The following is a 25,511-nucleotide window of genomic DNA, read 5'->3' on the forward strand; positions in this document are numbered from 1 at the left end:
GGGTGTGAAAGGCTTGCCCTGGAGTCTTTTTTTGCAATAGATCTCTCAGCAATTAGGGGCATAGGAAACCGTCTTATGCCATTGATCCATTGGACTTGGTATTGCATGGTGGGAGACAGTATGCTTCTGAATATCATTAGCTGGAACCTGCAGGAGGGGAGACTCAGGTTCTGCTTGCAGGTATCTTACAGACATCTGGTTGGCCACCCTGAGAACAGGCTACTGGATTAGATGCAGGGCTGTCCCATCCATTAGGCAAGGAGAGCCAGTGTGGTGTAGTGGTTAAGAGCGGTAGATTCGTAATCTGGTTCACGTCTCCGCTCCTCCACATGCAGCTGCTGGGTGACCTTGGGCTAGTCACACTTCTCTGAAGTCTCTCAGCCCCACTCACCTCACAGAGTGTTTGTTGTGGGGGAGGAAGGGAAAGGAGAATGTTAGCTGCTTTGAGACTTCTTTGGGTAGTGATAAACCGGCCATCAAATCCAAACTCTTCTTCTTCTTCAATTGCCTTGGGCAGCAGGATCAACAGGGGCAGCAGATTCCAGTGTAGATCTTTATTTCCTCCCTTGTTCCTGATTTAGATCTTCACTCACCCTTTCTTCCCCAGTAGAGAGGGGAGTGCCAATTTGTAGTTTGCCTCAGGTGCCAAGATGTCTTGGGCTAACCCTGACTGGGTGGGCCATTGGCCTGATCCAGCGGACTGTTCTTAGGTACTTCTATATTATGTATCGGAGATGGGGGACCTGTGGCCCTGCAGATGTTGCTGAATGCAGCTCAAATCATTCCTAACCCAGTGGATGGGTGCTTCCTGGTCTAAGAGGAGTGACAACAGCAGCAAGACAACTACCATACAAATATATGATCATTTTTTAAAAAAAAAAAATGGGTCCCCAAATTCACATTCAGCCTGATCTGAAAAGTTTATAAACTACTGATCTTGAGCTGAATGGCAGCAGTTCACCATGGGCTTCTGGTAGAAATTTTCCCCAGGTCCACCTGGAGAGGCTAGCGAAGGAGTGCAGAAGGGCCGAGATAGCATGCAGGCCTCCAGTTTGCTCCTGTAATGTTGTGGCTGGGTGTTACATGGAAACCAAGCCTTTTATGTCTGCTTCTTGCCACTTATGCAGTGTTCCCATTTCGCACCGCAGGTAGCTTCAGGGCCTTATCCATTTTGCTCTTTCAACAGCTCCCATCTATTTTATTATTATGAAGAAGAAAAATTCTGACAAAGAGGAAGGAGATTTTACAGGTGAGCTGTTTGAGGCGACATTGTATTCTCCTTTCCTTAACTCCAATTAAGGACAGTCTGCAGAGCCACTTTCCTGCAGTGATTTAGAGGAGCCCCAATAAGATGTGCCATTTCCATGTGCGGCTGACCTTTATTTTTAAAGCCTGCACTTAAAGATCAGCGCCAGACGCAGGTTGGCTTTATGTATGTCTTAATAAGGTACAGATGGCTCTGATTTCCATTACAACTCTTTATTTAAAAAATGTTCCACTACATTTATTTTGTGTTTGTTCCTTTTAATATTTATACCCTTTTATTGCTCCAGTTGCATGAAATTCAAAGGCCTCAGGTTTAGTTGTAATCCAACCACAGGCCCATGAGCTTGGCTGCTGATTTGCATAAGAGCCTTATGCATCAGCAGCTAATTCTGTGAATGCTGTCTGTCTGAGAGGCTGATTTTGTTCTCAGAGTGAAAAGAACGAAAGTCTGTTCTTCATTTTCAACATGAGAAAAAATGTGGCAGAGAGAGCTTCAAAGTGATTCATTATTCTGTATTAAATTTTAGATTATGGGGGAAAAATATGCCACACGTTTCAGTGAATATGCATTTATTATTCATGTGTATCAGGACAGCAGTTTACAAGTGTGTCATTTCTTTTTAATTCACGTATTCATAATAAACAACTTTTTAATAAAAAAAATATATGTGATGGGCTGCTGTTTGACATGGCTATTTCCAGGAAACACTGAAACCATCAGTCCAGGGAGGTTTCCTCTGTATCACCACAATGCAAAACAAAAGAGAATACAGATTTGCATAATAGTTGCAAGTGTTGCATTATATACATAGAGATGCAAATTCAGAAATGATTACAATAATTTAAATGACGATTCTGTGCATCTCATCACATTGGGAAAAGGTTGCCTGCTCAGTCCACTGTCCGGATGCCAAATACTGATGGGCAACTTCAGGTAAGGCTGGGAAAGAACCCCATCAGGAATCCTGGAGGGCCACTGCCAGCCAATGTAGACAATGAGCTAGGTACAAAAAAATTGTACCTTCAGTTTTTTGCTAACTCCAGTTAGAATCTCTCCAAAGGCTCTCTCTCTCTCTCCCAACTGCTGAGGACCAAACTAGATATCCACTTATTACATACATAACATGGCTATATCTTGTTCTTCCTTAAATAATTACTGGTGTGTAGAGTCTGATTCTTACTGGGAAAGCAGTGCATGGAGTGGAGAGGCTTATCTCTTCAGTCGCCCACTGCAATCTGAACAGAGTTCAGCTTCTACACCTCCACACTGACTAAGAGCCTTAGAAAAAGACTCCTCATTGGTGCCAGTGGGAAGGGTGGGAAATCTCCCCTTTGAAAATGGGGGGAGGAGGGCTGAAGAGACAAGTGCCCATCTCCATCTGCTGCCTTCCCTAATAAGATCTGTTGCTGATTTAAGAAAAACAAGGCAAGAAGCTGCCTTCTACACATTGATCACATGGCAAATTGGGCCCACATTCCACAATAAGTATTTGTCCCGGGCCACACCTTTGCAGATGAATTGCCCATTGAGGGAAACGTCCAGAATTGTTGTTGTTGTTAATTATTTAATTATATAACACCCTTCATCTGAGGATCATGTGGGGGTTTACAGTATAAATAATATTTTTGTACTGTGTGGCAAATGCATAACTCCCTTTGGAGTTGGACAAAGCTATAGCGATAAGCCCATCCATGATAAGAAAGCAAGCAATATGTTCAGTTTAGAACACCAGCATATTCTCCATATCAAAGCCTAAATGGAGCTCAGCTGGGTACCCTTGTCTGGTAGCACACGCCTCTTTAACTTCAGTCCCTTGTTCCTGGATGCTCCTGTTTAGGAAACAGAAACAATAATAACCAAAACCCAAATAAATAATGGATGTGTAAGTTCATCTCAGGATGCAAAAGCTAGAGTCAGAGGAAGAGGACTGGATTTTCAGTGCCAGCAAGCTCGCGCTTGAGGAAGACTGCAAAAAGCAGCAACAGCAGAGCCCTTGGCACTTTGAGAGCACGTTTTGGGCAGGCCACTTCAGCACACCAGGGGCTGCAGCAGTGACCCGCAGTGAAGAAGCCAACGTGAGCACAACTAATTACTCAAACACCAACAGCACCACTGCTTGCAACCATCGGCCCTAAGTGGCAACTAAGTGTGCTGTCAGGCCATTTTGAGGGACGATGGACTACGCACACGTTCCTTTGCAAACAGCACATTTTCAGTCTAAGCTTCCTTTTATCATTGCAGCAACATACAGAAGAATTTTCTTCAGTAAACAAAGCAGCACACAGAGGGATGGGTAAAAGGAACACCTCCACAACACAGCAACAGAAAATAAAACCCATAGTTAAGACTTTAATGCTAACAGTACTTCCTAAAGAAGTAGGGATGGAGGGATTAGTTTCAATTCACATTTAAAGGCAAATCTTTCTAATCTGTACTTTCTGAAAAAACACCCCAATTTGCACTTCTCTGAATTTTGCAATGCAGTTCTCCAGCCAATTAGTACATATGTAAATGCATATACTAGGGCAAAGTGTTCATATAAATGCATATGTTAACACAAATGACATCCAACGATGCATTGCGTTGGGGGAAATTGTGTTGCAAAATGTGCAAATTAGGTAAAATTACATAGAAATGTGTACAGTAGGAGAAATTTGCACTAAAATGCAGCTGAATTTTCACGAGAAGTTTTAAAGAAAATAATTCACAAACTGCTGAGGAAGTGTGGAGAACTGAACTTAAGAATGGAAAGATGAGAAACTGAAAAATACTGAAATTGACAAATTCATTATCCCTTCTAAAGAATAAGTCCTATTGAACTCAGTGGGACTTATTCTGAGCAAGCATGCTTAGGCTTGCAATATAATGATAATGCTCAGTAGTGTAACAGGACAACAACGGAGGGGAATGTATCTCTTGTACTTTTTCACAGTCGGAGCAACGATGTTTGCTGCCGGAGTGGTATTTACCAATGTTGTAAGCTTGGGGAGGGAGGGATTGATCCCTGTTAGGTAGTCTAGTGTAGCATCATGGAAACACAGGATTCAGGCAGTTGGTAACAGGAACAGTCTTTATTGAGTAGCAGAATGGAGTTTTGTTATGGCTGTTGCTGATGCACTTTTAAAAAGCCTCTACAGAAACCCCAGAGGGACAAAACTAGGGCTGACCATTAGCAAAAACCCCAGTGGTTGTTTTCACTCATTGCATAATAGGTTCATTCAGGTGGTGTTGGTCCAAGGTCACACAGCCTTTTGGATTCCTCAAGGGGATGAGGCTATGGGAGCTGTCAGGATGGTTCCTGGATTTCAAAATTCCCCGCTTCATTTCTGGTGAAGCTGCAATAACTGGGGTGGGGGAGAGACTCAAAACCATCAAACAGACCCACCTTTATCAAATAGTTCACACATAAATATCTAGTAAGAGGGAGAAGGAGACGGTGGTGCAATCTGGCAAACCAGAGTGGATTTTTCAGAGAGAGGGATTTAGCCCTGGACTCAACAGTGTGATTCATTCTACTGATTTCCATAGTTCCTCCGTGTGAAAATCTCAACATGAAAGAAACTTTCCCCCTAACAATGTTCTAGTTCAGTCAGTCATGATTATTGTGTAAATTGAGTCTGTAAAATTGTGTCTTACAGTTTCACAGCTGGGAGAAGAATTTTTTTCCTCATGAAAGGTGATGGAGCATTGAGCCAGATTATCACATGAAGTGTGTGTGTGTGTGTGTGTGTGTGTGTGTGTGTGTGTATTCAACTTCATTTTTACATTTATTTATGTTAGACAACTTCACTACCTCCCTCACTTTTAAGTAGAAAATACTTTCTTACCCACCTATGAACACCAAGCACTCTATGGTTAGTGTTTCCAGTCATAGATTAGGACCCAGTTTTTCTATCTCTAAGTATGTACAATCCTTTGTACAATTTAGCCCTGTTCTTCAGATCCTGAAGATGATCAGCTAGCTGTTTTCTTCTTGCCTGCTCTAATCTGTCCACCCACGCCACCCGTATACATACACCTATCTGTTGCAGGGGGAAATAGAGTCATTCCCAAACAACTTGGTTATTGGCCAACTATTGTTTGATCTCAGGAAGTTCACCGCTTTTGGAGCACTGCTTATTACAGAAAGATAGGATAATGTAATAGATGGGGTAATTTTGGCTTTTCATATATTAAAAGAAACAAATTATTATCACCATAAACAGAAATAGGCCATACATATCTACTTTCTAACGTTTATATGTTCATTCTCCACATTGATATTCCTTAATTGATCTGGTACTTGGATTCAACAGCCGTACTCACAGTTTTGTCACTGTGAATATTCCTGCTGTGCTCAGCCTATTTGTTTTTTCTCTCGGTCAATCCCTGTGGTCGGCAAAGTGAATCCTGTCACATTCATCCCGTGTGTGCTGAAGAAACAACAGATAGCCTCTGAAGTGAACTGAGATATTCTGGAGAACTGGCTGTCATTGGATCTGACAGAAGGCCCTTCAATTATTGAGCCTGCTAAGGACATCTATGTCAAACATAGATAGCAGCCTTTCTGCAGGCCTCTGTTGCATCTTCCTTCTAGTATGTGTAGAACTTCTGCCACATCATCATGCTGAACTTTATACCCCTTAAAATGGGTTATCTGAAATGTGGCAATACGGCATTAACTGTTGGAAGAAACAAACACAACTGCATATCTTTCCCTACTTCATTCTGAATCTTGATCCTTCGTTCTAATTGAACGAAATATCCTCATTAGTGTCAATTTAGAATAGAGAACTGGGGGGGGGGGGGAATCACAAAGACAGTTCCCCATGCAAAAGAAACATTTTCAGGTGTTTCTTTTGAAACACTTGAAATCTAGTATTTTATCCAACTTTTCCGTTTATCTGAAAAGAAAAACTGAAGATTCTGTCTTACAAATATCTAACCATTTGAAAATGAAGTATTAAAGTCACTGTGTGACCCACCCCCACCCCCTTAAAACTTGAATTGGTTCTAAATGTACATGCATTCTTTCAAGTTCCATCAACCAAATACAGTGTAATAAAGTACAATTGAGAGCTGGTGGCTGAAAGTGGGATCCCTGACCTGTCAATGCCCCAAATTCATTAAATGGCATTAGGCAAGCCACTGTTATCTTGCGGCCTAATTAGATGTTACACCAAAGCACATGAATTGAAGTACTAATGGCAGTTTTCAGGAGGGGGAGTTTTGAGCTGAGAAATGGCACTGTAGGGTAGCTTAACCCTTTCTCTGTCACCTCTTTTCCCACTTCAAATTGCCTGGAGCTGCTTTCTCCACTCTGGGATTCCAGACACATAAAATAGCTCTCCACCCTGCAATGTATGAATAATACTGCCCAACCTTACAGTGCTATTGTATGGATTACTGAAATATTGCATGTGATAACTACTGTTGTTATTATTATATTATTAATATTTTTTACTTCTTTTATGTCCAAGACCATTTAGATAATCAGAAGTTGAAAAACAACTAGGTATATTATCAACAAATGACTATAATGACATGGATCTTAATTTACTTAATGTCTCCTGCCGCTCTCCCATCAGGGGGAAGCATGCATAGAGTTCCCAGGTTGTCTTCCAAGCAGATACTGAAGAGACTCAGCTTTAGTATATTCACATTTTTAAACCATGCCTTGCAGAAGGGGTGGAGAACTTTTATAGGTGGGCAGGGCTGCTTACCTGTCAACAACCAAATCTGAAGGCTAGGAGTGAGACCATGCCTATCTGCGCATGGGACAGGAGTGTCAGGAAACAACAAATCTGATTAGTCAGGAATTTGAATGAGCGGACTTCAGAGAACAGAGGTTCTGCTGTGGTTCTAAGTATGCAAGAAAGTCAGATTTCACATGCACACATACCCTCCTGCAGTTTAGTTTGCTTGTTTTTGCTTACAGATTCAAAGGAAGGGCATCTATAAAGCCTTCCTTGGAGTTTTGAAGCACATTACAGCCTTTTCAGTTCATCCCTTTATCAGACAACAGTCTTCCAAATTTGATGCACACTGTAACACCTCAAAATATCTTTCAGCCATTTCTTTTTTATTTTTAAATAAAGTATTTGCTGAAGCCTTTTCAAGCAACTTAGATAAAAACCTGAGTTTGGCACAAACACAAAAAAATGCATTTCTGCTTTGTGGAGGAATGGCAGAGTAATACGCATATCACAGTGCTGCAGATGTCTTGTCACACAAAAATCACATTTTCCAGTCTAAACTTTATTTGCTTTTAACACTTCTTTTTAAAAGCATTTGTTATTCCTTAATGTTTTACAGATATTAAATTCCATAACAAGATTATCCATCTTCTCAGTGTTTGCATAAAATTTCTAATTCTAAAAATGTAAATGGAAGTAAAATAAGCTGAAGCTATGAAACAATGAAGACAGTGGCACAAAATCTGACTTCTAAAAAGATGTCACCGCTGACAGTTCTTGGTGTATCAGATGGGCTCTTTCAGTCCACAACCAGATTATTATTTTTGAGGGAACAATGGGATCATCTTCTGCTTTAATACTGCCCTGGCACTATCCCTAATTCAGCAAGGCAGAAATATAATGTTGATTGTCAATGTCCCTACTTTCCCCTTTCAGTACTCATCATGGAGAACTCAGCAGGGGGGAGAAGGATACAGCCTGGTTCTCTGAGTTCTTGGCCTGTTGGATGGGGTGGTAGAGAAGACAGCTGGTAGCGATGGGGACAAAATAAGATTCAGTTCACATTTTAAAACTAACCCACCTAATTTGTCTTTTCCGAAACAACACATGAACTGAAATAGAGCCATTCTCAAAAATTCACACTTTTCCAAAAAAATTAATTCAGTTACAGGGCGGACAGAAACTCCTTGTTACAACACCCCCATTTCACACACAATTCAAAAGTGTTGGTCATTACCCATAAAGCCCTATATGACTTGAACCCCTGGCTATTTGAAGGATTATCTCCCTCTATGAGCCTGCCCAGGCTTTGAGAACACCTGTCTGTCCCACTGCCTTCAAAGGTACATTGAGTGAAGACAAAAGAGAGGGGCTTTTCAGTGGCTGCTCCCAGATTTCATGGGAGCTAGGCTGGCCCCCTTCTGTGTTTTTTGGTTTTGTTTTGTTTTGTTTGGCCACTAACTGGCTGTCGGCTCAGGGTCTCTTAATAGTAAATGTTATATATTTTATTCTCCTCTTGCTGTGGTGTGTTGACCTTGAACCCTTCTCCCAAGGATAATGTGGGTTGTTTTTCCAGCTCCCTGCATATGATAGGTATGCTTGCCATCGTGCATTGTGCTTCAGATCAGTGCTTGTGAGCGGCACAAGGAAATTTGAACCCTTGCCTGAAGGGATGCCTGAGAACATGTAGAAGTGGGGCTGTTGCCGATTGTGCCACTGGGTTTGATTAACTGGGAGACTGGGCATGGTGACATCACTGCCTATGTTGTGGTGAAGGGAGTGTGCTGGGGGCATGTTCTCACCACTGTGACTTCATTGGCTCAATCCATGTAGGAGGGGCATGTCACAGCTGGTACAGGCCCTTGTTGGTGGGCACTGGCAGTTTTTCCAGGGATGCTGGGGGGGGGTACCTGCCATTTTTTGTTGGTTGTATGATTTCCCCCTTCCCTCTCATGCTGAGCAAGCATAGGATATGGTAGTCATTCCCTTGATGCAGTGTCAGTGTCTCCCTCCACCTCCACTCTCCTGCCACCTTGGTGTAGCTAATGTGTAGGATTGCTCTGTTAGTTACCTAAATATAATTTACAAATAGTCCAGTAGACAGCATTACTTGATTCCAGACATGAGCTAAAATTCAGCACTGGCCATACATGTTAATTTCAGTGGTGCTATCTTGGGAAAATGTTGTCTTACCGTGTATTACAGATTCTAACATTTTAAGTCTAAAATCACTGAGTATAAATAAAATATGCATCTGGTAGCGCTGCAGAGATGAAGGGATCCCCCCCCCCCTTAAGAAACAGACAGCTAAAAGTAATTTTCTAATGCTATTCATTATACAACACTCAGGACATGGAATATGTATCGTGCACTTCTTATTGCAAGAGAGAGAAAAGCAAAGCAAAGAAAACGTTATTTTGGGTTGCATTAGCAATAACTATTCTACATAGTACAAATATGCCCAGTTTGAGGTCTCACATTTCAATAACATTGTTAGTTTTTACATAACAATCAACATCCTCCACTTAATGTTTGTTATTATCACATTACAGAATGCATTAAACCTGCAAAAGCCATTAGCTTCCACATGTTGGACAGTATTGCTCACATTCAAATGTATCCTGGAAATCTGCAAGTAATGCAGAACATAAAAAGCATAGTGTAACATCAAGAAGTATAGCAAAATTTCAGTGTTGAACCAACAAGTGAGAAACACTTCCACACATGCAAATCCACTATCCAAGTAATGACTACCCAAAAGTGTGTAGGTGCAACATTCCAAACTGGCAGAAAGGGTTTTTCATTGTATGCACTGCCATGGTCTGATAACTGTCTACCAGTCTTAGCAGATGAAGACTTGTCTCAATAGACTCAGCAGCGGGACTGATCAGCAAATGGGCATGCAACAATCAGGGAAATTGTCAAACATTTAAATTTGCTTTAGTTCTTGGTCCTTTGATGAATAAAACACCAAAGTATGAATATGAATGAATATGAATAAAAAGATGAATGGATGAGTGGATGGATGGAAAAGATGCTTCTCCCTTCTCTTACATTAAATGGGTTCTATGTGTCTCACTGTGCCTGAAATCAGGGGTCTTTTGGAGTAGTGGAAGATTAGTAGTGAAGCATACTGCTGATTCTGAGATGGGGCTCAGTCTTAACAGAGTCATTTATCTTGTATGACACTGGTCTTGTTCTCTAAGCATCTAAAGATTTCAACTTGATGTGACTTCTAGCTAAAACACCCCTAATGTGTCCATTTGTGTCCTGCACCACAGCGGTTGCAATCTTTGCTTGCTCTTTTATTTTCCATCGTCCACCTCTGCTGATGCATTGTCTGATTGAAGATGCCGCTTAGCTAAAACAGCCATTATAGTATGAGCCTCAGCAATATCTAGCATACTGGAAAATGGATTCTGCAACAATGCCGCTAGCACTTTAGTTTCCCCTGGGAAAGCAAAAAAAGAGGCTTTAAATGACCAAAGAATAGTCAAGTTGAGGGTCACAGGGTAATTGGAAAGTCCTCTAGTGTGATTGTTCCATTGGGAGTTGGGAGAGTAGCAACGGCTATTTGCATTAACTTTATTTTAAGTTCTCCAGTGTCCTTATTTCTTTAGTAACAAGGTCAAAAGTTGATTGGTAGCCAACATACTAAGATTTTACAAAACTACATACCCTTTGATGTTACCTGTAAGCATTGATTTTAAAAACCATTTCCAGGTTCCAAAAGTCCTAATGTTAGCACTTTAGGCTGCTAATGCTTTGGGTAAATATTCTGCATAAATATTCATGGGGGGGGGGAGCAGGAGTTTAACAACCAGCAACAGCTGCAGGTTGAAGCTGAATGACACTTTGATTGGCAATTGAATCAAAGACTGGCTCCAAAGACCTATCCTCAGTTTCAGGTGTAATTGTAATGGAGCGGTGTTATTGTGGCTATTCTGTAGTATAAGTAAGCCATGCACTCTGTATATGCTTCAAATTGCTATCATTTTCTGCTCCTTCATATATTCCAAAGCTGATCTTCAACACTGATAATTAGCTCTGGGACTAATGTCTACTTATCCCTGCTTCATGCTACTATGCCAACCTACATCTCCCCCAAATTTCTAGTAACAGGTTTTTCAAAAAAAATACAGGGAGTTATTCCTTACTAGTCCTACTCAAAGTAGACCCATTAAAGTTAATGGCCATGGCCAATTGAGATTCCTGCACTCCAGGGGGTTGGACCAGGTGACTCTTGAAGGTACCTTCCAACTCTTATGATTCTATAACTCTAGGTCCAGTAATTTCAGCAGGTCTACTATGAGTAAGCCTTGTTCGAATGCAAGTCTGTGCCTAGCGCAACCCCGAAAAACGGTGTACTAATGGAACAGAGGTTATGCTTTAACAATGCACAGAAAAGTTCCCAATGGCATTTTCAAAAAATGAATCTTAAGTATGTTGGTCTTGTAGTAGGGATAGTGTGTGGACCAAGGTATGAATGGGGGAGAAGAGCAGGAATTTCACTGGGTGACCTTGGGCCGGTTACTGCCTCTCAACCTAACCTACTTCATAAGGTAGTTGTGGGGATTAAATGAGGAGAGGGGGAACCTTATATGCCACCTTGAGCTCCTTGGAGAAATGGTTAAGAAATAAATGCAACCAGGGTGGATCTGCTATGAAACAATGAAGCACAAATTCAGGGCCCCTAATTCTGGAAGGGGCCCAGAAGCAACTTTATCCATGCATACATATAGCATTTCCCTAATTAACATCCCCACCCAAATAACCTGAAAACTATATGACATAGGAAATATTTATTTGCACCAGTCACTTTGATATGTGAGATAACCCAGTACAGCAATTTTATTCTGAGATGTAGTAGTTAATCTTTTTAAAAAAAATAATAAATGATAATAATAAATGATAATGATAAAAATGATAAATGATAATGATAAAAAATGATGATGATGTGTCATGTAACAACCCTATTGAAGAAGATAACCATTGCTGATTGCAAAGGGGTCCCCATAACAGTTCAAGCTTCAGGGCCACCAAAATGTATACCCACCACTGAATGCATCCATCCATCCATCCATCCATCCATCCATCCATCAATCAGGCCTCCATGAAACCTGTAAACATGCAGGAGCCTCAAGGAAGGGCTGCAGGTCCCCATGATGCTATGAAAACCCAAGGTCAACACGACCTGACACTTTTTGCTACTTTCATAACAGCAGTACAAGCCCTCGTGCCAGCCTACATAGTAAAGCTCACAGCATTGTCTCTTTGTCAACTGTCACTTATTCAGCATTTCAGAAGCACATTGGTTCACTGGCTTGATCAGCCATGATAATCCTGGGGCTGATTGTGTTCTCATAGCGAACAGTATAAACCAGGCGTGGCTTTACTGTATTTGGTGATGTCAAGTGGAATCACATTGGTGCAAAACTAAAATTAGTGTAGAAGAATCCAGCTAATTATGTCCCTTCCACATTTCTGGCTCCAGCTGCCTATAAAATATCTGACTGTTTTCTATTAGAAAACAAGCTTCATACCCTGGAGGAATAGCTAATAACCTTAAGACAGTAAAGTTAAGGGGCTGTTGTTTTTTCTAGAAAACCAGAAAAAGAAAAAGATTCAGACTCAAGCTTTTGTCTCACACCACTGTAATGAGAACTTCAAAGTTCACATCCGTTCAACCAGTTAGTCTGCATTCATCCAACACTGCCTCTTACTCTTTCTGCGTGTACACATTTCAGTTCTAGGTTGTACTGCCATAGGACTATTGAAGCATGCAACTGACAGTTTTCTATTTCCAGCAAGATATAAAACTGAAGAATATAAGCCAGGCTAGGGGGGGAAATGAACAGTGTACTTACTGACACAAACCCATGCAATGAAAGTTCAGTTTTGCCAAATGACACCTTATCAGGTTGCAAGCTTTTTTAAATAGATAGATGATAGATAGATAGATAGATAGATAGATAGATAGATAGATAGATAGATAGATACTGGCGTGCTAAGCCCATATTTGTCATGGTTATATATTTGGGTATTACCAGAATTGCATGATCATATGTCTGGAAAAGATCTCTTTCTAAAAAAATCATCATCCAAATGCTTAGCCTTAAACCAAGATCCACCCCCCCCCCCACACACACTATATATATATATATATACATACAGTTTCAGCATGCCAATGGTGTGTCATGCAAACAAGGCTTCAGATGACTGAAAAGTAATGGCAAAATGTATTCTGAGAAGTGGAAGCATGGTGCCAATAAGTTGTTAAAAATTTTAAACAAAGCTGGATTAAAAGCCATCAGGAACTCTACTATTAGGTATGAGGTCTTCTCCCTTACCAGTGAGAGCTGCAGTAAGAATTCCATGCCCTTGGACAAGATGCCCTGTGAGCTTTCCTCTTTGAGGTGCTCCCTCTTCCTCTGAGTCTACAAGATTCCACTACTCTCATTACAATCACCTTCTCCCTGGACCAATACACACACAGCACCTGAGGTGAGCATGTTAAAGGGAAATGAGAGGGGATGCTCCTATTTGCTCCTGTCAAATTTGCATGATTGGAGACAGTAGATGAACAGGTGGCAATGGCAAAAAAGAAAAAGTAGGAGGACTACATGGGTCAGGAGAGCAGCACTGGGTCCCCTGCACGGATGCAGAGCCTTGGAAGGTGTCGTGATGCCGGCCCAATTTATCCTCTTTCTTTGCCTCTGGAATCAGCTGAGACAAATTGTAAAACACCCAGGCAGAAAATGGCAGATGAGGATGGCCACTTAGGCATGGCCAAAAACGGGGCACAAGAGGGGGGTCCAGATTTGCATATACTAATTTATATTTAGGAAATAATTACTATATTTTAAAGAGAAATACCATACCTCTCACCAGAGTGAGGGAGACTGTGACAAAGTAACCTGTGTGGCTGTTTAGCCTGCTATTCAGGTGCTAACCGTTGGTGAGCAGCTTCAAGGCGCTTCCTCGCTCCTTCTGGTTCTTTATCTTTAAGCTGGACTTGGACCCATAGCACAGCCCTTCAAAAAGAAGAGAGGACCATTCTCTGTAGAACAGGACATATGGCCGCTCCAGGGCAGACAGGAGGCTAGTTGAAGGCAGGGAGTCCAGGACAGGTGAAGAACGGCTGGCCAGAAGAAAGAAGATGCAGGCAAAGGGTTGGGAAGAGTCAGGTTTCTTCCGGAGAATGATGGAAACCAGCAGGCCTGCAAGTCTTTACATCATGAGCACCAGATTAGGCCACCAGCATCGTTTGCCTTTCCAGGCTATGAGATCACAGGAACGGCTCTTCAGATCCTCAGCCCTGGAGCTAGTGCTTGATCCACAGAGCTTCTCGTACAAGCCTTGTAGCATTCAGTACTTGCTGAACTGCCAACACTCTGTTATGTATTTTATTCATTTTGCCTATTTATATGCCATCCACAAATCTTTATAAATTACATAAAGCCCACACCAACACAAAAAAATGCAGCAGTAGAGTACAATTCTAAGAGCCCATGTTGACTTACTAAGTGGAGTATTTGCTGCCATGTAGGCAGAATAACAGTCTCCTTAATGGAAAGGTGGGTGGAGGAGCTTCCGAAACGCATCAGGATTTTGTTTCAATATATATATTTCCTTTTTTAAAAAAAAAAAAAACCTGTGCTGGTGGCACTCTAGCTCAGGCTTTGTTTGATCCCTGAAGGAATTTAAGTTTCAAAACAGGAGAAATGCCACTGGGTATAAGGGCCTACTTGCCATTTCTGCCCAAAATGTGAAGCAGGGGGGTGCTCACCAATGTCCTTAGGTGTCTTTTGGGTAAGTAGATCCCAAAGTCACAACATAAGCCGTCAGTTCTTATGCATATGTATCACTGAAACTGTGCCAGTGTCGACATAAGAGCAGTTCTGTAATTTATTTTACTGTGTTTTTGTTTTGTTTTAAAAATTTCCGTGCTGCCTTTTAAGGCAAAACCCTCCCATGATGCTTACAATACAAAAGATAAAATATTAAACCAGCATATCCCATTTCCGCAATACACAATAATTTAAAACCACCACTTAAAACATTTTACAATCCAGCAGAGCACTTGTATAAAACTAATTAAACAACTGAAAAAAACAAGTTAGAACCACACACAACATCAAATAGACGAAAAATTCAACCCGGTATCTCAGTTAAAAAGCAGTTCAAGGCCACTTTAAAACCCAGTATGGATAATGCCATTCCTATCCCCTAGAGGGAGTTCTAGAGATATGGGGCCTTTAGCAAGAAGGCCCTATCTCTAGAGCCCACCAATGTGCCCAGAAGCAAGTCACCTCTAGAATAGCTGATGGTAAGGATACCACTAGAATCCTGTTTTTAATTTCATTTTAAAAAATCAATTTTGAGTTAGAAGGTTGGTGACATTTCATGGCAGAAAAGGAAGGATGCTTTGCCTATACACAGACAAAGCTAAAATTATTCAGTCCTGACATAACTCCATTATCTAGCTCCATTGTTCACCCTGCAAGAACCATGCTAAAATTTTATTATAGGTTTCCTTAGGGAACGCAATAAAATCAAGTCAAACCATCATAAAACTAATCACATATTTTATATGATATGGGCATCAGAATCACTTTGTGGAATATTTGCTGCTGCAAAGCAATTTGTCATTTAAGAAAAAGACAACTTTCTGCTGCGCTTAAGGATTTCATCTGTTCAACTTTTCATGACCCATATTCAAGAATGGGAAATAGTTCTATTGTTTTCAATTTCAAAATGCTTTATTCATTACTAGTCATGTTGCCTCTTGCTTTAGCATCAGAGACAGAACATTTTAGCAATTCTAAAGGGGTGTGTGCATGTGTTTGTGCATTTCATAGAATCATAGAATTGTGGAGTTGGAAAAAACCCGAAGGATCATCCAGCCCAACCCTCCTGTCCTTGTCCTGCTTTATTCAAAGGGACATGCTCCCTAAAAAGGGTGGGTGAGAAATTCATTTCAGGTTTTATTTAAAGGTGAATCAATCAAAGTCACACTTTCCGAAAGAATATGTGAACTGAAATATGGCCCTCTTTCAAAATTCACACTTATCCGAATTTTGCAATTTTGCAGCTCACCAACCAATGTTTACAAAAACAACATATTTTAAGGGAAGTGTGCTAATATAAAAGTGGAAATAGAATACAAAAATGTTATGAATCAAGCACTGCTAGGAGATGTTTCTTTTTGCTTTCCAATGTATCTCTTATCAAGAAAATATTTGGTAAGGGGAGAGCAAATTTTTATTCTAAAAACGTGACCCAAAGAAAAAAGTGAGAACCATTGGCCTGGAAAATGAACCTGCTGGATCAGGTCAATTGTCCGTCTAGAATAGCATCCTGTTCTCACAGTGGCCAAAGAGAGATCTATGGGAAGCATGTAAACAGGACCTGAGTGCAACAGCGCTCTCCCCTTGCATTGTTTTCAGCAACACTGTCTCTCACAGTGGAGGTGGAACATATCCATTAGGGTTAACAGCCACTGATAGCCTTATCTTCCATTTTCTTGTGTGATTTCCATCACTGTAGCAGGAACTTTACAACAGTGATTCCCAGCAAATTGCTCCCTCGGTATCTCAGCTAAGAACTTTTGAAATGATCACATTTGGACTCTTTCTTTCTAGATTCATTGACAGCAGTGTGTGTGGGTGTGGTTCTTGGGTGTTTGTACAGCATTTAAGAGTAAAAGGTTCACCTTGCCTAGGGAAACAGATAGTACAAGTTATGATACAGAACTATTTTAATGATATGTCATATCCATAACAAGTCCGCTCACCTTCCGGGATGGGTGGCATTACAGCAGGGCATCCAGGCTCTCACAGTGATCCAGCTAGCGGGGGAAAGATTCATACACCCTCTGTGCCAGCCCTGGCTGCGTCACCCCTGCCCGGCCAATCCATGCCAGTGGGGTGTATGGCCATGGGTAATTTGAACCACGGCACGGCCAGGGGCTTCCCACTCTCATCTCTATGCCAGATCTCCCTGCCCACACACCCTCTTTTTAAGCTTTGGTTTGACATGACCTTGCTGTGGACAAACATCGGCCGCCTTGTTGGGGTCGGGTAGGAATTTTTCCACTTGGCAAATTGGTACTAAATGCCATTTGGTTTTTGCCTACCTTGTAGCAATCGTCACAACTTTGTAAAGTAAGGCATTGGGTAACCCTTTGTTTAAGGGAGGGGAGGTTGTAGCCTCCGCCTGCCCCTCCTCGATAAGGGTATCCTGTTAAAGGGATCCAGGGGTGTGGATTCTGTCTGAAGCCTAGGCATTGACTAGGGCCATGCCACTACCCCAATGGGGACCCCTTGGGGTGCCCCTATTTGATGTAAGTCATAGGGCTCCCCCTTCTTGTGGTTTACTCTTAGTTCAACTCCCTGCAGACGGGCTGGAGTCAAGATATAGCCTGGTTTCACCCAATGCCTAAGCCAAACTGCTCACATCTGTAACTAATAAACTTGTGGCCTGTTTTAGTCCATAATCCGAAACACTTGTGTTGGTATGTTTATTAACTACAGGCCTTGGCACACAAATACCTGTGGCCCCAAGAACCAGTAGCTGGAACTATATTTGCACTCAATCTCTCCCCTGATAAAAAAAACAAGAAATGGAATTGAAATCATAGCGAAGATTGTTCATTAAATGGGCCTGTGGTGCAAGATATAATGGCTCTCTAGATTTAGCGTATCATACTTCCTCAAGATATCCATTTTTCCAGTTCTGTAATATTTTTATATTTACTATAAAAATTCACCTACCAGACTGAAAATGTTATTTACTAAACCCCATTGAAACAGGCCTATTGTGATAGCCTCCTTGAATAATTTTTGGGTAAAGTCAGGTTATTCTCACTTTGCTTCCTTTTCTTCTTTACCTCAAACAACGAACAACGCAAGCGTAACTTGTTGGCAATGATAGATGCCGTCAAACATTTCTGTACCCTGAACACATTTATTTTCTGAAAGGGAATTTGCTTTCAACCACCAGTATCCATTTCTTGAAATATGAAATCCCTTATTGTGAGGACACTGTACCCTCCTGACTCATCTTATGCAACCTATTCCAGCTTATTTCCTTTATATGCTTCAGCCCAAGTTTTATACCTTGTAATTATGTGTGTTGTTATATCAAGAATGGATGTAACTATTCATTTTGACAGTCTAATAAGATGTGGGACCACAAGACCCACCAAATTTATAATTTTATAGAATATTTTACCACCCAGGGTAGTCATAAATAGAAACATAGGCCACCGAAATCTACAGCTTCTTTATAAAATTGCTCCCGGTGATGGAAAAGAAGCAGCGCTTGAAACTCTTAATATTTGTTCAGTGTACCTAACCTCTGTAAGTGCAACAATTGCTAACAATGCTTAAGAAAATAAAAAGGCAATTCAAAAGCTCAAAAAAAATAAAAAGGGGATTCAAAACTGTAATATCTGATTTTTAATCAAAGTATCATTTATTTTTCATTACCATTCCCATTCCCATTATCTCTCACCTTTCCTCTAAAGAGTTTGAGGTGCCCTGCCTTCCCCCCTATTTTATCCTCACAACAACCCTGAGGGGTAGGTTAGGATAAGGTGTTGTAAGTGGCCCAAGGACAGCCAGTGAGCTTCATGGCTGAGTGGGGGTACGATTCTTGGTCTTCCAGCACACTAACCACTACATCATGCAGTGCAATCCTGTATGTGTCTACTCAGACGTCAGCGCCGCTAAGTTCAAATGAACTTGTTTCAATGTAGGTGTGTATACGATAGCAGCCTAAAGCAGCAGAATCTTAGACAAACACAAAATCAGGATTGTGCAAGCGTTTGCTTTTCCATCCAGTCTATTATGTTGTCTAGATTATCATCACTATCCTGCCTTTTAAGATTCAAATCCTTCAGGGAAGTTTTTAACGTGTGATATTTTACTGTATTTTTGGTTTTCATGGAAGCCGCCCAGAGTGGCTGGGGAGGCCCAGCCAGATGGGCGGGGTATAAATAAATTATTATTATTATTATTATTATTATTATTATTATTATTATTATTATTATTATTATTCAAAGGTACTGATGAGTAACATTTATAAAAAAGGGCAGCTAGTGGTAGGTTGCTCTGTGGGGGGAGACTTTGATTCTTTAAGAAGAGAGCTTGGACCTCTTCAGACGTCCCAGCAGTATTCAGAGCTTTCACTGAACACACGTGTGTGGATGTGGTTTTGCAGTGGTGGGCACCAATGCCTTGGACATGAGTACATTGCAGCCATGGAAACAAATGTGCACACAATAGATGCTGGAACAACTGAGGATATATGGCACCAAGGGGGCATCTTGAACCAAGGACTCTAGCTGCCGTTCTTCCATGTTTTGCCTCCTGCATCAACCAATCTTGTGATTGCAGTAGTTGCAGGACCAGCTCACCCATGAGGCAAGGTTAGGTGACCACCTCAGGCAGCAGAATCCACAGGGGCAGCAGATCCTGATGCAGATCTTTATTCAGGGCCAGCCCAACCAAGAAGCAAGGCAGGGCAACTGCCTTAGGCAGCAGGATCTACCAGGCAGCAAATATCTATCTCAATCTTTCTTTCTCTTCTTGTTCTTGATATAGAGCTTCCCTTAACCTTTCTTCACTGGCAGGGAGCGGAGCACCATTTTGGAGTCTGCCTGAGGTGTAAAAATGCCTTGGGCAGGCCCTCGTCGTCAGATCAGGTTCCATAGGGCAAGGGCATCCTCCAGGCTGTGGTACTGGCCTGAGTGCTGATCCCACCACCTGACATCATCAGCTGACCCCAATAGGCCTTGTTTTAGTTTGGTCTGACAGACTGCACAAATTCTCCCAGTATCTCCTGCCTCTGGCCTGCCAATCCCTGTTTGTCTGACCTCGAGCCCATTCATGGCTATGTCTTAGTTCACATGCCCTATTTCAGACCTAGATTCTTTGTCTGCCTGTGCCAAGCTAGGCCCCAGGCCTGCCAGAGTAGGGCTCTCCTGACTGGCAATGAATATCAAAGCTCTTATCTGATAAGTCCATTATCAGAGACAACGATATCAGCAACACAACTAGGCCTTTGCCTTCTAAAAATGAATATTCAGAGACAGCTTTGAAAGTGACACTATAACATATGAGTTAAATGCAATGTCTAATTAAAATCACTCCATGATCCCACATATTGCCAAGCCAAGTTCTGACTCACTTCAGACAACATTCTACATTGCTGCCTTGAGTCTAAGCAGGAAAGGCAGAAAAAATACGGGCAGAATTAGGCAGCCAAGAAAGCAGCAGAGTTCTGAGAAACAGAGAAAAGGGAGCCACAAGTACAAGGTGATCCTGCTGCTCAGGAAACAGTTCAAGGAGGACATGAAGGTATTGTAGACAATACAGGATCAAAAAAGCCAAAGAGCACAGAAGGGGCATGAGGAAAGGACAGAGTTTTCTGCAGACCTGCTTCCAAGAAATTATATGATAGCAGTAATGGACACCAAATCCATCATAATGGGCACTAAGTCTAGTGCTGCTAGTTCAAAGCTGGTAAATCCTAACAATGAACTTTTTTTATATACAGTTTGCTGATAAAACCAGATGCTGGTCAAAAGTATAGATTTGTCTCAGAAAAATAGTGTGTCTTTTACTTGAAGGCTGGCTTTAACTTGTCTGATTTTATTACATCAACTAGATCACAATTTGCTGTTAGCCAGCTTGATTCTGGCTAAGACCTCTTCTCCTAGTTTTGTAAGTAAACAATGTCTTTCTTATTTCCCAGTCCATATTTATTGGTTGGTCCCCCCACCCTCTTTGCAGTAGAAGCTCCATTTTAAAATCCCATTGACATATTTTTAAAGTGATAAATTAAGCAAAAACTTAGAATTTTAGAGTTGGAAAGGACCCCATGGGCCATCTTGTCCAACCCCCTGCAACAGCACTGGACCTTGGGGTCTCAAATTTCAGCAGCGCTCTGTGCAAGGCCATAATTTGGTGCCCCTCCACCTCTCATGCTCCATTCTAAATCAGAGTTGTGATGTCCCCAATGACACCCCCAAGGCTCTGCACCCAGTTCAACCAAACTGGTTGCACTTCCCTAAATCCATCTCTGCCTGCAACCCAAGAATCCTGCCCACAGCCATTATTGTGTTTGCTCAAACCACCACTCTTCTGGGTAACAGCCAGATGCATTGACCCATTGTGCCACAGAGACCATGGCAGTCTTTATATTAGCAAAGTCATAGATTAATCTGGAAGTAGTGTCCTAGGTAAAACCCCTAATTAAAGTAAAATTGTATTGCATTATCTAGTGGTTGTAAGGAATATAATGTTCAAAAGGCAAAGTTTTCCACCTCCTCTTCAAGAGGTAGAAAATTATCTTCTTAAATTAAGGATTGGGGGCGGGCAATCCATTCAGTTTATATTTTAACGTGACCTCACCTAATCTGAATTTGCCAAACCAATAAGTGCAGTGAAATACAGCTATCCTTCAAAACTCGCACACCTCCAAACTTTGTGATGCACAAAAAATGACTATATTAGTGAAAATAATGTACAAAACTACATTACATTGTGGGGAAATGATTACAAAATGCAGGCATTAGGTAAAATTAAATATAAAAATGCATGTAGTGGGACAAAATGTGTATGGAAATTTTCATGTGGACCTCTTCAAAGCGAAAACAGCTCATTGAAGTGGAAATGGAGTGAACAGAATTTAAGGTTGGTAAAATGAGAAACTGTAACAGATTCATCCAGCCCTACCACAAGTTGTAGATTAAGCTCCAGTGTTGGCAGAAGCTCCATGTTTCTAGTAATACTAAACTGACCCAGTGATTTCTTGATCAGATCTTTTTCTTTTTCACCAACAGAATCACAATGAAGCCAGAATTATTCCTAGACTGGGTTCACACAGGGGCAAATAAGGAATAACCCTCCTGGTTTTGGTAGGCTTTTTTGGTTTTACACTGTTGTGTTTTGGATCTGAACACATCTCAGTAGGTTTATTTGTGTGATGAGGAGAAAAGCAGGATTTAGTTTCCCATGTGTAATTTTCCTTGACATGTTATTTAACTGATGTCATAGGAAATAGGAATCAAATGCTAAATTTAAAGTCAACCTACTGCCTATATTGCCGGTTTGCCCTCCCTGTGTAAAACAGCAACAACCGGTAATCATTCTGAATGAGAGGTCAGCCTCTTGCAGTTGCTGCTTAGGTCTGCACTCTTAATCTCATTCTTAATGCTGGCTTTGTAGCATTCAGTTTAACCTTTTAATGTACAGCACGTTGGCAGACTTACAGCTGGCAGTGTGTGCAAGCTTAACAAACTACATTGCTGAAATGTATAGGGAAAGGGGAAGATTTAACAGCCAAGTGAGATTTCCTTCATTTTAGAGTACATTTTTTCTGGAAAAATGTTCCTCAGTTCCAGATGTGTGAGGAAAGGTTGTAGTTACACAAAAGTGAGCCAAGTATAGTTTGCAAAAGTGCAAGGTACATATCTTCATCACCTGCTACTTGCTCATTTTATGCCAAAGGCAGAATATAAGATATTGTATATGCAAAGCATATACTCTACCACTGACTTGTGGTCCCTCCCCAAAGTATTGATCCTGTGTGCTCTTTGGGTCTGATGGAAGATACTGAACTCTTTGCTTTACGTAATCAACTGACTAAAACAATGGCCTGCCATGTTCCTGTTCCTTTAAAAGTAACTGCAGGATTCAGAAGGTGTGATTGTTCATTGTTGTCATACCCTGTCCGAGTCCTGTTGCCAAGCAAGCAGGGGCTAGGAGTCTCCAAGGAACACTTGCCTGAGAGCAGAATCCATACACAAAGTCAGACAGTCCACAGATTAGGGAATCCAGATGATCACTGAGCCAAGGGTCCAGATGTTGAGCAGGAAGCAGCAAGGTATGGCTGGGAACCACAGGCATTGTTTCCAGTGTCTGACTGCTGCTGAGAGCTCTGGTTAAGAAGGCCAGAGCCAGCTGGTTCTCCTCAGTACCTTCTCCTCTGTGTCCCTGAAGTCTGATCAGCTGCAGATGGAGTCAGTCCACCTTCTCCCCCTTCAGGCTGCTGTTCAGCAGGCAAACCTGACTCCTGGCCCATGACAATTGTGTTGAGATATGTGGTTAGTTAATCCTATATTACTCACACAGGTCATGACAATGCAGTTTCAACCATTCTGTAAGACCCTTTAAACTCAATGGGCCAGACTCAACTAGCGGGAGCCAGCACAGTGAGTCCTCCCTCTGTGCCCCCCCAATCCTCTCTGCGGGATTTTATTATGAGAAGTGGGGGGAGAGGGGAGATTGTTGCATTAGGGAAGCAGAAATTCTTGCACTGATTGAACATTTGCCTTAGCATGATGTTGCATCCCACCCAATGGGGCTTACTATTGAGTAGACATCTATATGATGGCACTGCAAGTATTGCTTTGCAGGCACAAATGCCATCTTTTTCTATATCGGCATCATGAACTACAACTGACCTCAAAGGAAAATATAACCAAAGACAATCCTGTCATCTCCCTAAAGACCTTTCTGATACCCATCCATCTTCCACAAAACTACTTTGTCTTTTATAATGATGCCTCCCTATTCCATTATTTCTGCACTGTGCTTTAGAGCATTGTTCTCCCCTCTTAGCTCGCTCCCTTTGGGACAGCAGGGACCAGTAACTTGCTTGGCATATCTTTCCTGCTAAATACAGAATTGTGTGCTGCCTACAGCGATCTATCAATAATTCACTATTAATAATAAAAGCACGGAACTCTTCTACTGTATGACTGCTTGGTTTAAGTCCCTTAACTTTGTGAAGATGTTTTGGCTCATATTAGGAAACCACAGAGAATCAAACTGACAAGTTAAATGCATTGATAATTTGATAGCTCAATATTAATTGCTAAGGGCTGGATTAGAGTCCCAAGGACATTGTTCATTGTAATGGGAGGGAAATTGCTAGAGAGCCACAATGAAATTTAAATTTATGCTCCACTGTTTGTGACAAGAATAAACTACCGAGCCTGATTGGTTCCCTGAGTCTTCCTGAGTCTGATTGGTTACCTGCAAATAAGGGAGAGATAGCTGCATGCAGGGACAGCTTGATAGCCATACTCTTTCCTACTGAAGTTCAGGACTTGTTGGAGGGGAAGGTCCTGCAAAGTATCATTCAGTAGCAGCAGCACCGCTGTGGTCTGCAACAGGTGTCTGCATATCATCCACCATTTTGACATCCCCAATATTCCCTGACACACTGTCAATTTGGTGCATAGAAGAATGTCAAAATGGTGACTTCCTACCAGGATACTGCAACTGCTCAATACATTTGAGCTAAAATGTGGAGGCAGGTGAGTGCTCAAGTGTTGGTGGACCTGTAGCAGCTGCCTAGTCATTCTTCTGCTGGTTCCTGCTAAGTATGATTCAGGCCCTTTTTCAGGCATGGAGGTGTAATGGCACCCCCAGCTGCATCCTGGGTCCTGTGCCATGTGGGGAAGGAAGATCTGGTCAAACAAAATGTCCCATTCTGTTCACTCACCCCTTCTGGTTAAGAACTTTCTGCCACCAGGTTCTCCTCCTTTGTCTGAGACTCTCCCTGATCTGCAAGCCAAAGCAAGTCACTGACTAGGTTGTAAATAATAGTAATTCACAGCCAGGACCAGCCCAAGACATTTTGGCACCTGAGGCCAACCACAAAATAGTGCTCTCCTACTAGGGAAGAAGGGAGGGAATGAAGATCTACGCCAGGAACAAAGGTGGAATAAAGATCTACATCTGGGGCAAGGATGGGGCAAGATCAGCAGAGCCTCCTATTCACCAAGAGGCCACAACATGGGCAGAACTTAATATTGAAAACGAGGAACTGAGAGAAATCAAAATTGATAGATTCACCCATCCTTAGCTCTCATACAGATCTTGTCTTAATCCTACATTGAATCTGTAAACAAGTTTCTCTCACACTGCCATTGCTTCAGTCTCATCTTGCAAATGCCCTCCTTATGAGAGTCTACATCACATTTTGAATGGCCTCTGTCATTAGCTTTTCACATACAGATGTGGTGGCAGGAACTCCACCTCCTGTCTATTCCTTCAGTGTCTTGTTACTCACCCTCTTTCCCTATCTGCTGAAGCAAGTGGGTCCCACATTTTCCTCCCAGGGTAGATGAGCAATGAGGTGGAATCGAGGAAGGAAGGGGCAGTAAGTGCAATGCTGAGAGCCCTTCCCATCACATAGGAAACGTTAAAGATAAAAGTGAAGTCTCTGAGTTTATGTAGTCCCTATTCCTTATAATGAATGCCTTGGAGACATCATATTGCTTGCAGTTATTAATGCAAACATGCATTTAGTCAATAGCTCTAAAAGTCACCTGTATAATAGTTATAAAAGAAAGACAAAATTAAAAAAAAAACACAAAATGACAAAACCTCTAATTCTAAAATGGCTCTTCCAAATACAGGACTGTGCACTTAATTTAAATCTCAGACAAAATTTCATCTCAACGAGAATGATGTTTTGACCTAGATTACCATGAAACTGTCTTGAACAAGTCGTTTCAGGCCCTGTTCTAATCTGAAGCTAATTTCACT

At 41.6% G+C, this 25,511-nt stretch overlaps 2 long non-coding RNA genes across 2 annotated transcripts; both read right to left on the minus strand.

Moving 5' to 3' along the window:
* Positions 1-7,488: 7,488 nt before the first annotated feature.
* On the minus strand, positions 7,489-13,767 carry LOC310714686. Its single transcript, XR_014529972.1, has 2 exons — positions 13,293-13,767; positions 7,489-10,393 (listed from the first exon to the last, which is right to left on the minus strand). It is a non-coding gene; the product is annotated as an uncharacterized lncRNA (long non-coding RNA).
* A 7,667-nt stretch (positions 13,768-21,434) lies between these two features.
* On the minus strand, positions 21,435-24,603 carry LOC310714699. The gene is made up of 2 exons (XR_014529987.1): positions 24,463-24,603; positions 21,435-23,025 (listed from the first exon to the last, which is right to left on the minus strand). It is a non-coding gene; the product is annotated as an uncharacterized lncRNA (long non-coding RNA).
* Positions 24,604-25,511: the final 908 nt, after the last annotated feature.

Source organism: Podarcis liolepis (assembly GCF_965112155.1).
Source record: "Podarcis liolepis genome assembly, chromosome: 9".
Lineage (NCBI taxonomy): Eukaryota > Metazoa > Chordata > Lepidosauria > Squamata > Lacertidae > Podarcis > Podarcis liolepis.